We start from the raw sequence: 15,018 nt of genomic DNA on the forward strand, positions 1-15,018 counted from the left end.
TTGTCGAGCAGCCGACTATCGTCGAGGCATGCGATAGTGGAGGAAGGAGGAGGAAGGAGGAGGAAGGAAAAGAAAAAAAAGAGGAAGAAAGAAAAAAAGAAAAGAATTTAAAAAATAATTAAAAATTCATTTAAAAATTAAATATTTAAATTAAATATTTTTACTCAATTTAAAAAATAAAATTTAACTTTTCTGGTAATTTAAAAAAAAAAAAATAAAATCTGATAATGAATAGTGGAAAATATTTTCCATTCTATTTTCAAGTTTTAAATGCCGAACGTTGAAAAATATAATTATTTTCTTGGATAATGATTTTCTGAAAAATATTTTTCAGAAACGCGATATTTTTTGCAAAATGAACGGACCCAAAGAGTGGCATTATTTTCCTTCGACAAAACAAAACAAATTTGCCTAAGCTCGTGCAATCTTAGCCGTTGTCCTAAGACCCTCCTAAAAGGAATGACGTGGATCCACTCTGGTGTTGATAAAATCCGCCGCAGCACCCCAAACTTTGCTTAGCCCAATCCGGAAAACGAGCATTACATGCACACACGTTTTGGCCGCTTTATCTACGGCGGAATTAGTTCACATTGTTTCGGCAAAAAGATTTTTTTCCTTGCATTAGGTGGTAACCGGAGAGATCGGGAAATAGTTATATAAATGTCCCCATTAATTCAGTGTTCCCCACGTCTCTACCTTATACATTCACACTAATTATTTTATTTGCATATGACCTTTTCTTTTTAAAAATTAAAAAAAGATAAAAATAAAAGGGTAGCTGACCAGCACTGATGAGTCTTTAGACATTATCATCAGAGTTGCGCGTTCGCTTCACATTGTTTAAACTAACCCTAGCTACTACTTTTCAATACCTATTAATCCAAAGGTGTAAGGCTGGTGAATTTATCACCACCCAACCAAGTGCTAGTAGTCAGAGAGTCTCTACTATAGCTAGATAACTTTGCACAAGACGCTTAAAAGTTCATTCCTGACGTGAATTAAATTCTATCTTATAGAACTCAGTTGACCCTTTTACAATTTGGACTACGTATTAAGCTCAACATTCAGCTCTAATCTCATCCAGTGATTGCATGAGGTCATGAAAGAGTAAAACTCCAAATCTCTTGAATTGGAATGGAACATAAAATTGGAAATTGGAACGGTCATTCAAGATGACAATCATGCCACGATCAGGCTAAATTACAAACTATGACTTGGAAGGTGAATTATTTTTTGGGCATACTTTATGGAACTCCTTCATCGGTCTAAATTTAAAATTTTTGTTTGAGGAAAGAATTAAAAGTACTTCTCCATATATCTGACACTTGCTAATGAGCATTGCATCTTCAAAAGCGTAACTTTCCCATGGCAAATAAGCTACCGATACGTTACCTCATCGATTGATAGATATATGCTGTGTCGAGTGGTATTCCATCACCAACATTTTGTGCCCACTTGCTGTCCCAAAATACACATCTAATGATTCAAACACCTACAATAACGTTTGTCGCTTTTTTGCAATTTACGGCATAGATGTCACATCTATTCCCTACACAAACAGCCATAGTTTGGTACTTCAATGTACGCATTTATCCATATTAAATTCTAATCCTAATCACAAAATGCCTGAGTCTGACTTCGGTGGTAACAATTGCGCCATTCATACAAGATGACACACTATATTTTGGCAAAAAAGATAATGGGTGATTTGATTTCTGGTGTAAACGAATCATCCCACATCAAACATCTCGAGGGAGATTCTAAGATGATAATGACCGTCCGAGGAAATGCTCAATTAGTCGCAACTCCTGCAAGCCTGTACGACTTTGAAAACGCACGTGCTATTATGGAATCAGGTGAGACTTATTGGCCATTACAACAATGAAAAAACTGGATGATGCGAGAGCAGAGACGCATTTTCCTCACTTCTGTTTGCCCCCGCATTGCTTGGAAAGCTCTCTTTTCTTCTCGCTACTAGTGAGTTCACTCCACGGACTCCGTAACAACAAGAATAAGGAGTTGGGCTGGCAGACTCGCCCGCACAAGAGCAGCCCAAATCGAGTGTAAACATGGATTTTGTCCCCCCAGGCACGAAATATATGCGAGACCCGTTCCCGTATGCCCGTTGCCAAAATAGTTTAGTAGTCGTTCCTGTATGCTCGTTCTTGTAGTCACGATTTTAAAACGCCTTATGCCAGCTTGAGATCACACGGGACTCACATACCAGCACGACATCACATTCATGGATAGTTCGGGGACTAGACCCTTATCTGACGTCCAATACTCATGATAATATTACAAGCTTTTACATGTCAACTCACCGACAATGATCAATTCTTTTTTGTCAAGAGTTCATTGATTCCAAGCAAAGTATGAGGCGATGATTCAGACCATAATCATATCATTAGGAGAGATCTCATCGCCTCCAAATCATTTTCTTCCCTTCACACTCGATTCAGTTTTCAAGCACCAGAAGTAAAAGAAAAGGAGGAAGCGTGCACAAGACCGAGCTTGAGAGGACATCTATTTTGGTTTGGCCCAGCACGTTTGATTGGCAAGAGGACTTCCATGAGCTAATGATGCCCCGCAATCGATTGGCACGCAAATTGAAGAAGTCTTTCTGTTGACAAGTAAGGAACACGTTCCTTTGCCAATACGAAAAGCCAAGAAACCTTGTCAAGCTTGTAATCAGAATCCTTCAAATCGGCTGACTGCAATAACCTCAATTTCCATGGCGTTTATGTTGTGTTGGTCCCCACGATGAGTCGCCAATGAGAAGATTTGAGGTGTAGGAATTTAGCTCCGACTTGGTTCAACTACTTTGCTAAGTTACCTACTTTAATTATTATGGTCTGTTCTTGGTTCCACTGCCATTCATTATAACTTGGTATTAGGTTAACTCTCGAGACATTGGTCTCACCCATCAACAACCATCCAACCTTACATTAATTAATTGCTGGAATGAGTCTCATCTGAAATAAACGTGTCCGGGGTCAAATCTTGCTCGCCCAAGGAGTGACGGGAGCGGTGAATGAAACCTTTCCCAGCAATGAACAGAAAATATCAATTTCCTGCTGGGTGTAGCCATCGGATGATGACGATGGTCAGCTTTAGCAGCTCGAGGATTTCAAACCAGTGAAGCCTGTTTCTCCAATTTGGCAGCTTTGGGACCCTTAGAAGACGGGTTGTGTGCATAACATGGCAGACGGTGAGATCAATTAAGACCAAATTGATTTCATTTTCAGTTGAATATTCTGTTCTCCGATGAAAATAGCTCGTGGGGTTGGGTCAGATTTGTCGTTCTCTACGAATTCATATTGGTTTTGAACTTCTTTTAAGTGGCTAAGTGCCAATATTTGTTGAAAGAATGTTCAAGAAGTGACATTAGATGAGTTAATTGTGGGTATTGTCATCAACTATTCTAAAAACTTAAACTGTTATAATATAGTCTTTTGCCTACTACTAATGGTGGAAGTTTAATTGGGGAGGCAAATGAGATTTTAATAGATTTGAATTTAGGATTTTCAACTCTAGTTCCGAGTTAAGAATATGTGGGGATCATTGTCAACTATTCTAAAAGTTTAACCTGTTAGATGAATGCATGGTTTATTATTTAAATATTCTAACGAGATGTTTGTGCGCTAATACATACTATTGATTAAGCAAATTCAATGGCCATTTCAACCTCAAACTTCCCCATTGCATATACTTGTAATAATTATAGATGGAAAAAAAATTTAATTTCGACAATTAGTTCATAGGTAATTAATTAAACTCTAACTTGTATCGAGTATTTCAGAAGTCTCCCATCTATCCTTTTACATACTAGTTTGGATATATTATTTAACTGGCCTGTTAGTTAGGTATATTACGGAAATGTTACTTCTTCTATTTGATGCATAGGCAAAGTTTCATGAAAGCAAACGTGCACGTTTTCAGCATCAGGAGTACCAAAAGAGGGTCTTGATAAACATCCTTACTATATTTAATAATCTTGATTAGTGTTTGGGAGGCATTTTTATTACCAAAATCCTTATAAAAATGTCATGTCAAATGTGATTAATGAGGGTTACAGGTAACCGCCACGTACGCTACTTGTAAGCTTTGAAGGCTTTGACTGCTTTGACGCCCATTATTTCCGCACGGGGCGGCAAGTATAGTTATATTCAATCGAGGTCGAGGAAGCAAGAGTGAGTCAAAATACGCCTAATCTAATCTTATCACCTTGTCCCCCATCATTGATCTGCCGACAGTAACAAGTCTCTCACTATCGATAGATAGAGATGGGCCACCACTCAAGGCTACGCACTTCTTGTTTTCTTTTCTTCTATTTTTTTGGAAGTTTCTGAACTCAACTCATCGAAAATAACAAAAATAAGTCTTGAACTCCAATTGCTGCAGAAGAAGGAAAAGTAGAGTTGCAGAAAGTGTGGGGAATGGCCTGGACAAATTTATGAATGCAACTGGGCTACAGAGAATAGCTGGGCATGCTTATAAGGAGATTACTATAATCTGTACAGTGAGTGCTGTGGTAAGTTCACATCGACGAAATGAATAGAGCGGCTAGATTTTTACTGAAACAATTCTTTTGAAGACCTAATCAGAGACAACTGCATGTTTACTTTCGTTGTTATAACCTGAGGGCGTCTTAATGTCATTTTTCAGGTGTGAATTTAGAGATTGCCACCAGGGCAATCTGTTGGGAATGACTGATCCCCGAAATACCGGATACGACACTAAATCGAATCCCTAAATCAATGCGGAAGACGAAGCCCGGAAAACACGTATCACCGATCGTAAAGACACCACGGAGTCGAGCGTACCTTTGTTAGCCACGGATTAAACACCGTCGTCAATGGAGGAAGAGAATCCGGTCGATGAAGCCTTGAAGGGAAGAAATTGGAAGCCGTATGCTGTCGCGACCTACCCTCGGGGGGAGGGAACAGGTTTAGGGAGTATGCCCAAAGGACGGGCCTAAGGCCCATGATCACGCGCGAGCTCTCCCAAGCCCATACCCCGCGTGACGTTGGGATATTCTTAAGAAATTTTGCATAAAAGGAGTCGCCACTAGCCTATCAATCGGCTAGAAACCAAGTGAGGCATGGGAGCGTGCCTCACTTCCTACGCAAACCAGAGAATTTAGGTTCGGGGACTTGATTACACTAATTAACCAATTAGTGCCCTTTCTCGATACCTAATCTTGTTCATTTTAACAAAATGATTTTTGACAGACAATTTGGATTGATTTTATATTTATCCACTAACATGTGAGGTGATCATGCAAGCGCGCAATCATTAAAGTAATAATCATAACTACCAAGATCCTAATTGCAATAAGATTAAACACGTGCAATCAAACATAATTAAATATGCAAATTAAACATACGACATAATCAATATGTGAGCAAATAAATGTCTAATTACACTAAGAAAGCAAGATATAGCAATTCCTAACTGAATCCTATCATTTTTGGATTTTCGAAAATTTTAATTTTTTTTAATTTTTTAATTTTTTTTAATTTTTTTAAATTAATAAAAATAATTAATTTTTTAATTTTTTTAATTTTTTTAATTTTTTTTATTCTTTTTGGATTTTCGAAATTGTTTTAAAAAGATAATTTTTCAATAATTTTTTTGGATTTTCAAAATTGTTTTAAAGATATATTAAAATTTAAAAATAATATAAAAATAAAAATTTGGACCGGACCGGGTCGGGTCTAGTTCGACCCAACCCGGTTCGGCCCGAGTCGACTCGAATCGGGTCCGGTCGGAGACCGGACCCGAGTTCGGTCCGATTGGGAGGTTGGGCCCGAAGCGTGGGCCCAGCCCAAAAAGTCACATTCTCTTCTAAAACAAACAGGCCCATAAGCCCACAAGGTCACCCCCTCTTTTAAAATAAATAGGCCCACAAGCCCCAAAAAAAAAAAACATAAGCCCAAAAGCCCAAATTCGCCCAAACCCTACCCGGGACGATTGGAGGCTCCGGTCCGACCGGCGCGACCTTGGTTCGTGGCTGAAACCCTAGGGTTTCTTCGCACGTCGGTGTCTCGGCGGCGGACGCGCGGTGGGCGGCGGACGGCGGCAGCAAAGAGGAAGGCGGCAGTTCGGCGACGGTCAGCAAGCAGCTCGTTGGGACGGAGGGCGGCGGCGGTTCGGACGGCGACGGGCAGGAGGTCTGATGCGGCGACGACAGAGGTCTGATGTGGCGACGGCGTCGGGCCGCGCCGATGGCGCCTCCTCCTTCCCCGGTTTCTCTTTCTACGTCTGCTCCTGCTGGATCTAACTCTTCCACGCGGCGCCTCCCGGATCTGGTTTTGGGGACGGCACGGTCAGCGTTGGTCGAACATCAACGGCGGCGGCTTGGACGGCGTCGGGGACGAGGGCGGCGCTCGAACGCTCCTCGGATGGGCGCGGAGGCAACGAGCAGCTGAAACCGCGGTGTGGCTAGCGAACAGTCGGTGCGGCGTCCGGCAGGAAAACAAGGGCCGTCGGGGCTCGCTCACCGTGGGTCGTGGGCAAAGCGAGAGGCGGAGCGGGACCGGCGGAGGTGGCGTCGCGACCTCGAGGGCGCGGCGGTGGTGAGGCCGTGGCTCAGCCGCCGACGTTGGGTTGCGGGCGGTGGGTCGTCGCGGGCGGGCGCAGGAGCGGCGACCGAGCCGAGGCGGGCGCGACGGTAGCGGCGGATGTCCGGCGCTTCGTCGGCAACGCGCGAAGGATGGGCGTAGGCGGGGAGGACGGCAAGAGGAGGCGTCGCTCGAGAGAGGGGCTCTTTGAGTCGAGCGGCGGCGAAGTCGGCGTCGGTCGAGCGCCGCTCCCGCCGGCGGCGGTGGCGGCAATGCCGCCGCTTCACCTCGAACTCTCTCTCTCTCTCTCTCTCTCTCTCTCCGGTTCCCTTGTGCTTGGTCTATGTATTTCTTTTTCTTTTTTGGTCTCCCTCTCCCCCGTTTCTCTGTCTGGTCTCCCCCCTGCCCCTTTGTGTTGCCGCTGCCTCCTTTTGCAGGTTTCGCGTGCGAAACAAGGTGGAGGAGGACAAAGGCTAACGTGGGCCGGGCCAAGAGGGAAAAACGGGCTCAGCCCCTTCCATGTTTTTTTCTTTTTTTTTTTTTTTTTGTTTTTGCCTTTTCTTTTTGTTTTCTTTTTTTTTTTTGCTTTGTTTGTTTTTTTTTTTTTCTTTTTTAGTGGCTAATTCATAATCTGTAGACAATTAAATACTAAACAAAAAATGGGAAAATTTAGGTGTCAGCATTTGCCCCTCTTTGAATGGGAGCTCGAAGAGGTTCCTTTCAAAGACAAAAGACACCTAAATTATTTTCACGATAAACCCAGTGTGCATAAGCACGTATTAGGTCGATGGAAAGAAATCATAATTATGGAAGCGCGTCTTGTCAATAAGAGGAAGAAAGACTCCGGGCTACAAAGCTCTCCGGGCTACAAAAGCTCTCCGGGCTACAAAGCTCACCGTGTCATAGGAAGAAAGACTCCGGGCTACAAAGCTCTCCGGGCTACAAAAGCTCTCCGGGCTACAAAGCTCACCGTGTCATAGGAAGAAAGACTCCGGGCTACAAAGCTCTCCGGGCTACAAAAGCTCTCCGGGCTACAAAGCTCACCGTATCATAGGAAAAAAAGACTCCGGGCTACAAAGCTCTCCGGGCTACAAAAGCTCTCCGGGCTACAAAAGCTCACCGTGTCATAAGAAGAAGGAGAGGAATGAGGTCTCACCATATAACAATGGGTTTTGACCGGGTTGAAAACGCATGATTTGAGGAAAACCAATGAACCTTTGTAGATAATATGGTTTAAGGTTGACCATGAACCTTTGAAAAATTGCAGTTTAGAAATAAACTCATGAACGTTTTAAAAGCGGGGTTTAAGGATGACCCACGAACCGTGTGGTTTAAGGATGACTCACGAACCTTGTGGTTTAAGGATAGACCCACGAACCGTGTGGTTTAGACTGTAAAAAATGTCTCACCGTGTAAAAACGGGTTTCGATTGAGAGGAAGGTCTCACCGTGTACAAACGGGTTTCGACCGGATGATAGTCTCACCGTGTAAAAACGGGTTTCGACCGTGTGGTTTAGGAAAAGCCACCAACCCCGTGATTTAAGGATAAACCCACCAACCTTATGGTTTAAGGATAGACCCACGAACCGTGCGGTTTAGGAAAAGCCACCAACCCCGTGGTTTAAGGATAAACCCACCAACCGTGTGGTTTAAGGATAGACCCACAAACCGTGTGGTTTAGGAAAGCCACCAACCCCGTGGTTTAAGGATAAACCCACCAACCGTGTGGTTTAAGGATAGACCCACGAACCGTGTGGTTTAAGGATAGACCCACGAACCGTGTGGTTTAAGGATAGACCCACGAACCGTGTGGTTTAAGGATAGACCCACGAACCGTGTGGTTTAAGGATAGACCCACAAACCGTGTGGTTTAGGAAAAGCCACCAACCCTGTGGTTTAAGGATAAACCCACCAACCGTGTGGTTTAAGGATAGACCCACAAACCGTGTGGTTTAGGAAAAGCCACAAACCCCGTGGTTTAGGGATAGACCCACCAACCGTGTGGTTTAAGGATAGACCCACGAACCGTGTGGTTTAAGGATAGACCCACCAACCGTGTGGTTTAGGAAAGCCACCAACCCTGTGGTTTAAGGATAGACCCACGAACCGTGTGGTTTAAGGATAGACCCACGAACCGTGTGGTTTAGGAAAGCCACCAACCCCGTGGTTTAAGGATAAACCCACCAACCATGTGGTTTAAGGATAGACCCACCAACCGTGTGGTTTAAGGATAGACCCACAAACCGTGTGGTTTAGGAAAAGCCACAAACCCCGTGGTTTAAGGATAGACCCACCAACCGGGTGGTTTAAGGATAGACCCACGAACCGTGTGGTTTAGGAAAGCCACCAACCCCGTGGTTTAAGGATAAACCCACCAACCCCGTGGTTTAAGGATAGACCCACGAACCGTGTGGTTTAAGGATAGACCCACCAACCGTGTGGTTTAGGAAAAGCCACAAACCCCGTGGTTTAAGGATAGACCCACGAACCGTGTGGTTTAAGGATAGACCCACGAACCGTGTGGTTTAAGGATAAACCCACCAACCGTGTGGTTTAAGGATAGACCCACCAACCGTGTGGTTTAAGGATAGACCCACAAACCGTGTGGTTTAGGAAAAGCCACAAACCCCGTGGTTTAAGGATAGACCCACGAACCGTGTGGTTTAAGGATAGACCCACGAACCGTGTGGTTTAGGAAAGCCACCAACCCCGTGGTTTAAGGATAAACCCACCAACCCCGTGGTTTAAGGATAGACCCACGAACCGTGTGGTTTAAGGATAAACCCACCAACCGTGTGAGATGACATGGTTTAAGGCTAACCATGAACCTTTAGAGATGTCATGATTTAAGGCTGACCATGAACCTTTGATTTTTAGGGAAGCACCCGTTAATCCCCTGAAAACTGCATGGCTTCACTGAGGAATCCTGTAAAACTCAACTTGGGCAAATGTCATTAGAGACGTCGTATTAGAAATATTGCAGCATTAATTGAACAAGCTAATCAAGCTAAGTTTGACTGCTTTGGAAAAATATTTTATTTCAATCAGCATCGTGTGGCGCAAAATTGTCATCTTGCTCGTGGATGCATCGTTAATCATCAAATTCTCTATGAGTCAAGTTCTTACCAGAATGATTTCTATTCGTGAAAAAGACTCATTAAGCATGCCAAGCTGGAGCTTCTTAGTCAGAAAGGGCTTCTCACATACTCTCGATAAAATGGCTACTTGATCCCATCCATTCACGTGAGAAGTAATTGATTGCTGAAAATATCTCACATAGCCTATGTCGAAGGCTTTCGGAAACATTCGCAATGAGCACAATCTGATCGATCAAAAAGGTCTTTTGAAAGGACCGCAATATAGGCTCGGTTAGGGCTTACACAAAGGAATGATTACTTTGAGGCCAATAAAGGAACATTTGCCGCTATCTTCATTGGGTTTACGAGTCGAGAACTTGGAAGATAAGACAAGATAGAATTATTTCCACTCCTTCAAGCAGCTTCTTTATGATATTCTCATTTTCACTCAAATCATCCCAATCAGAAGAGGCTTCGGAAAAAAGGGTTATAATGTTGGCTCGGGAAAGGCTTGAAAGGCTTAAAATTTTCAAGAGGGTCTTTAAGAGTCAGTGATCATCATGGCATTGTGACCGGGTCACTTGACCTTTCGAAAGCATTTGGCTCTTGAAACACAGCACATCTCGAGAGTTCATTCACGATCATTTCGTATGAGAGCTTTGCTCTTTTCTCTAATTTCCTTTGTCCTTTGCGATGATCTTTTTCGCAGGCACTTGGATTTTGATAATTTTTTCTTTCACATAAGATGCGGCCTTTTGGCTCTTTTTCTTGACGGGCATTGGCCTTGCTTTTACCAAGCACACTGCTTTTTTATGCCCCCCTAGTTTGTCGAGCTTTTTGCTCTTTGAACTTTGGTAGCTTATGACTTTCGAGATGCTTTTCACATTTTCCCGTGATTGTCAATTGTATTTGGTCAATTCTTATGCCTTGCCCCAGTGAAGGAAGATGACCACCGCTCGAGGTTCGGAAATGAATAATCAGGCCCAAATTGGTTAAAGCAATGGGTATTAGTGTTTGGGTAGAGAATGAAATGCTCTTCTTCACCTTGGGATGAGTCAAGCTCCGATGAGAATTCCTCTAAAGCTACCACAAGAAGATTGATATAAGTGGAAGTAATAGAATCTTTCTCAACTTTTCGTTTTACGACACGACTGTAACCTCCTATATTGCCCCAATGTAGGGTCGTTCTCGATAGGGGTACTTTGAAGGATCATCTTTTTTTTTTTAGCCCAAATGGGTAACAAGGGATCAGTGCAATGCTTGGGATTGATGAAGGAAATGCCTTATTATTTCGATCTTTGCACTCAATGCGAATGAATCATTCGTCCTAAGAGAATGCCTCTTTTCACTCAACTCTCAAAAGTGTTTGAATAATGCTCAACTCTCAAAAGTGTTTGAAGGACGTGTTTGGAAATGAGCTTGCCTCTCTTCATCCTAAGCACTTCTTGTTTGGCATGGTTAACATTTCCATTTCACTCTGCCGAGATCATTCGAGTATATCAATCTCCATAGGAAACTTTGATTCAAAATGAATAGTCCACATGACAAGAAAACAATTTTGAGATAGAAAGGATGCTCAAAAGGTTTGTACTTTTTTTCTTTTCTCAATTATTATTCATTTTTTGTCTCTAGGAAAGCCCAAAAGTTCTCTTTTGTAATGGAAATTCTCTTTTTTTTTACTTAAAAATAAGACTGAGAAGAATGGTACTTACCTGCAGCATGGCGACCCGATAATCCTGTAAAGAATGTAAAAGAATATGTTAGCACAAAGATCTTTAGGGATTGAAATGTTGGAAACGATACATTATTACCCTTCAGTCGCTTTTATCCTTTGAGGGCTACCATCTCTTGGATTCACCCTCGTAGATATTTGCTAACTTGGCATTACCTTTTGCTTACATTTGCCCTTAAGCGTTTGATGTCATCTATCAAAGGAAAGAAAGAATCATGTCGAGACGCTATCCAAAATGAGCAATTGGAATCAACACCATTTACCCTTCACATGTTTTCGTTCTTCAGGTATGAATTTTGCTTGAAGTTGCTAGAATTGATTGAAAAATGGCTATGTGGCCCTGATTTTATCCATAAAAAGCACTTATTTATTGTATACAACAATTCACAAAGTTTGATTCCTGTTTTTATTTTTTTTAGATGATCTTTCTGAAGAGATGTTTAGCTGATAAGGAGCTTGAAAATTTTATATATGGATCATGAGATGTGTTTTTCAAGATTTTGTTTTGAAAGGAGAGTGGGTGCTCCTTGTTTCCACATTTGAGGATATTGTTCTTTAGATGCTTTGCCCGTTTATTGTCTTGATGGAAGGCGCTACTTCTACGGTCAAGGTGCAACATTTTTCCCATTCATCACCCTGCAAGAAGAGGAGATGAAACAAGTTATCTCCATACTTAATTAGGTTCAATTTAGGAGCGATACATCCTTCTTGATGAATCTAACAATGTTGTTCCAGCACATTTCATTGGTGGAGAGATGAGAGCTTTTTTTCCAAATCAAACGTTGCTCTCCCGCTCTTTATTTGACAAACCTTTGTTCTGTTCGAATTCGTCCTGTATCAAAGAAAAGGACATGTCATTTTTTATGCTGAAGAGAAATCAAGTTTAGGAACGAGTTACATCCTTTTTAGAGTCAAGCGATCAACATCCCAATGTATCTCTCATGGAGGAATAGACAATATTGCCCACTTTGTTTCATTTGAATCTTTTTTGTTTAAGATGAACAAGACTTAAAAGTGCTCCATTGCATTTGTTGGGAACGTTACAAAACTTGGCACTCTTGATATCTCCTTGACAATGAAAAGAAAATCATGTCAAAAACGGTATCAGAAATGAATAATTGGAATCAATACAGTTTACTCTTCCATTGAATTCGCCCCTTTGGATACTTGGCAACTCCCTTCATTTGTCTCATCATGCAAAGTGAACGAAATTGATGGGCTATTTTGGTTCCTAAGGCATTTGCAAATAACAAAACTTCCTAGAATGGAATTCAACTTCGCTCCGCCTTTATGGAAAATTGGCACCAACGATGACTCAACGCATGCTTGCTTCTCGAGTTCGATGAGCCTAAGAAAATGACTATATGAAGAGAGGGCATTAAACAAATTTTTCTTGAGATTCATTTTGGAAGGTAAATGTATAGGTTCACTTAAAACACTTCTAAATTTGCTCTCTTTTTGTATTTTTTTTTAAATGATTATTTTCGAATTCCATCTTTAAAAATGTGAGTCGCACAATTTACAAGAGCATAAATTGGATTTGCAAATCAAAACCTAAAACGGAAAACATGTTTCTTAACAAGAATAAAGATTGATAAAATACAAGAGACTCTTTTACAGATGAAAGTAAAAAACAACTCTTGTCCTAGCTCTAGAATTCACGTCCTTGAATGGTCACCATGAGAATGTCAAAGAGCATCGCGCATAACTTGCAAAAAGATGACAATGTCAATATGTGAATAAGAGAAAATGATATTTTAATGACGTCGCTTCTTATAATAAAATCGAGACGACAATACATGCCCCCACAATCCTTATTACGGGATTAGTATTTCGCCAAGTTTCATCATAAGAGAAAACATCATTAAAATTATCAATCCACGGTCATCAATTGAATGTCCACTTTTATTCCAAAAGTTTCGTATGCAAAAGTGTTATTGATTTTGAAAAATTGATTTGTGATTTTACTCATAGAAAATTAGAGTGATTTCTATTTTGAGGAATTTGTACACAAAATGATTTGCATTATAGTCCCAAAATGCGAGAATGAGAAAATTTGATAAAAATGTAATTTCAATTTTTGTGTCCCAATAAAAAATGGAATTTGTACAACTTGAAAGCTTTTTTTTTTTTTTCTTTTTTTGAAATGATTTTGAGCCCATAACTAGAAATTTAAACAAAACCATGTGTTCAACGGGGCCAAATCAAAATGTTTAGAACTTGCATTCAGATGCTCACTTGTCAAAAGTGATTGTCAATTTTTCAATCATAAGCTTGCATCACCGAGGGCATTCGATTGATTTCCGCAAATTTCAAGATGAAAAAGCAATACAAAATGAGCAAATAAAAAGGGAAATGATACTTACAATGGGTGCCTACCTTTGTCTCATGCTTTTTTTTTTAAAAAATTACATAGACATGCACATGGAATGTGGTTCGATTTCTACTCTATACGGCCCAAAATGGAGCCATGGGATCACCGGACTGAACCAACAAGGTCGTGGCTGGGTCGGGTTACCCATGACTCCGGCTTCGTCAAAGAACCGACCCATGTCGCACGGTTGCAGACCGGGGTGGGTACTTTCGACGTGAAGAAAGAAATTTCGGGGTTAAGGTGGGCGACTCGTACTACGCGGTTGTAGTCGGAGTGGTATCCACCTCAACACCATCCTAGGTGATCCTATGCGGCCCCGTCCGCGGTTGTGTGTGCTATGGTGTAGTGCAATGCAGGAGACTCATGCATGACAATTTAAAAAAACAATCAGCACTTCAAACATGAATAAACCATTCACTTTTATACCCCTACAAAACAAAGGTTAGAAATCACCATCCCTTATGACTCCCATAGACAATCAACATTCGACATGTTATGGATGCACATACTATCTTTGCTGCCAAACAAAAGTATTTTGAACAAGATTAATTTTGGCCTAAGTCCTCTAAAGTTTAAAACCAACTCCCCAGTGGAGTCGCCAAGCTGTCGCGACCTACCCTCGGGGGGAGGGAACAGGTTTAGGGGTATTGCCCAAAGGACGGGCCTAAGGCCCATGATCATGCGCGAGCTCTCCCAAGCCCATACCCCGCGTGACGTTGGGATATTCTTAAGAAATTTTGCATAAAAGGAGTCGCCACTAGCCTATTGGGGTCGGCTAGAAACCAAGTGAGGCATGGGAGCGTGCCTCACTTCCTACGCAACCAGAGAATTTAGGTTCGGGGACTTGATTACACTAATTAACCAATTAGTGCCCTTTCGGTACCTAATCTTGTTCATTTTAACAAAATGATTTTTGACAGACAATTTGGATTGATTTTATATTTATCCACTAACATGTGAGGTGATCATGCAAGCGCGCAATCATTAAAGTAATAATCATAACTACCAAGATCCTAATTGCAATAAGATTAAACACGTGCAATCAAACATAATTAAATATGCAAATTAAACATACGACATAATCAATATGTGAGCAAATAAATGTCTAATTACACTAAGAAAGCAAGATATAGCAATTCCTAACTGAATCCTATCATTTTTGGATTTTCGAAAATTTTAATTTTTAATTTTTAATTTTTTTAATTTTTTTAAATTAATAAAAATAATTAATTTTAATTTTTTTTAATTTTTTTAATTTTTTTATTCTTTTTG

This window comes from Eucalyptus grandis, chromosome 6 (assembly GCF_016545825.1).
Source record: "Eucalyptus grandis isolate ANBG69807.140 chromosome 6, ASM1654582v1, whole genome shotgun sequence".
NCBI classification, from domain to species: Eukaryota; Viridiplantae; Streptophyta; class Magnoliopsida; order Myrtales; family Myrtaceae; genus Eucalyptus; species Eucalyptus grandis.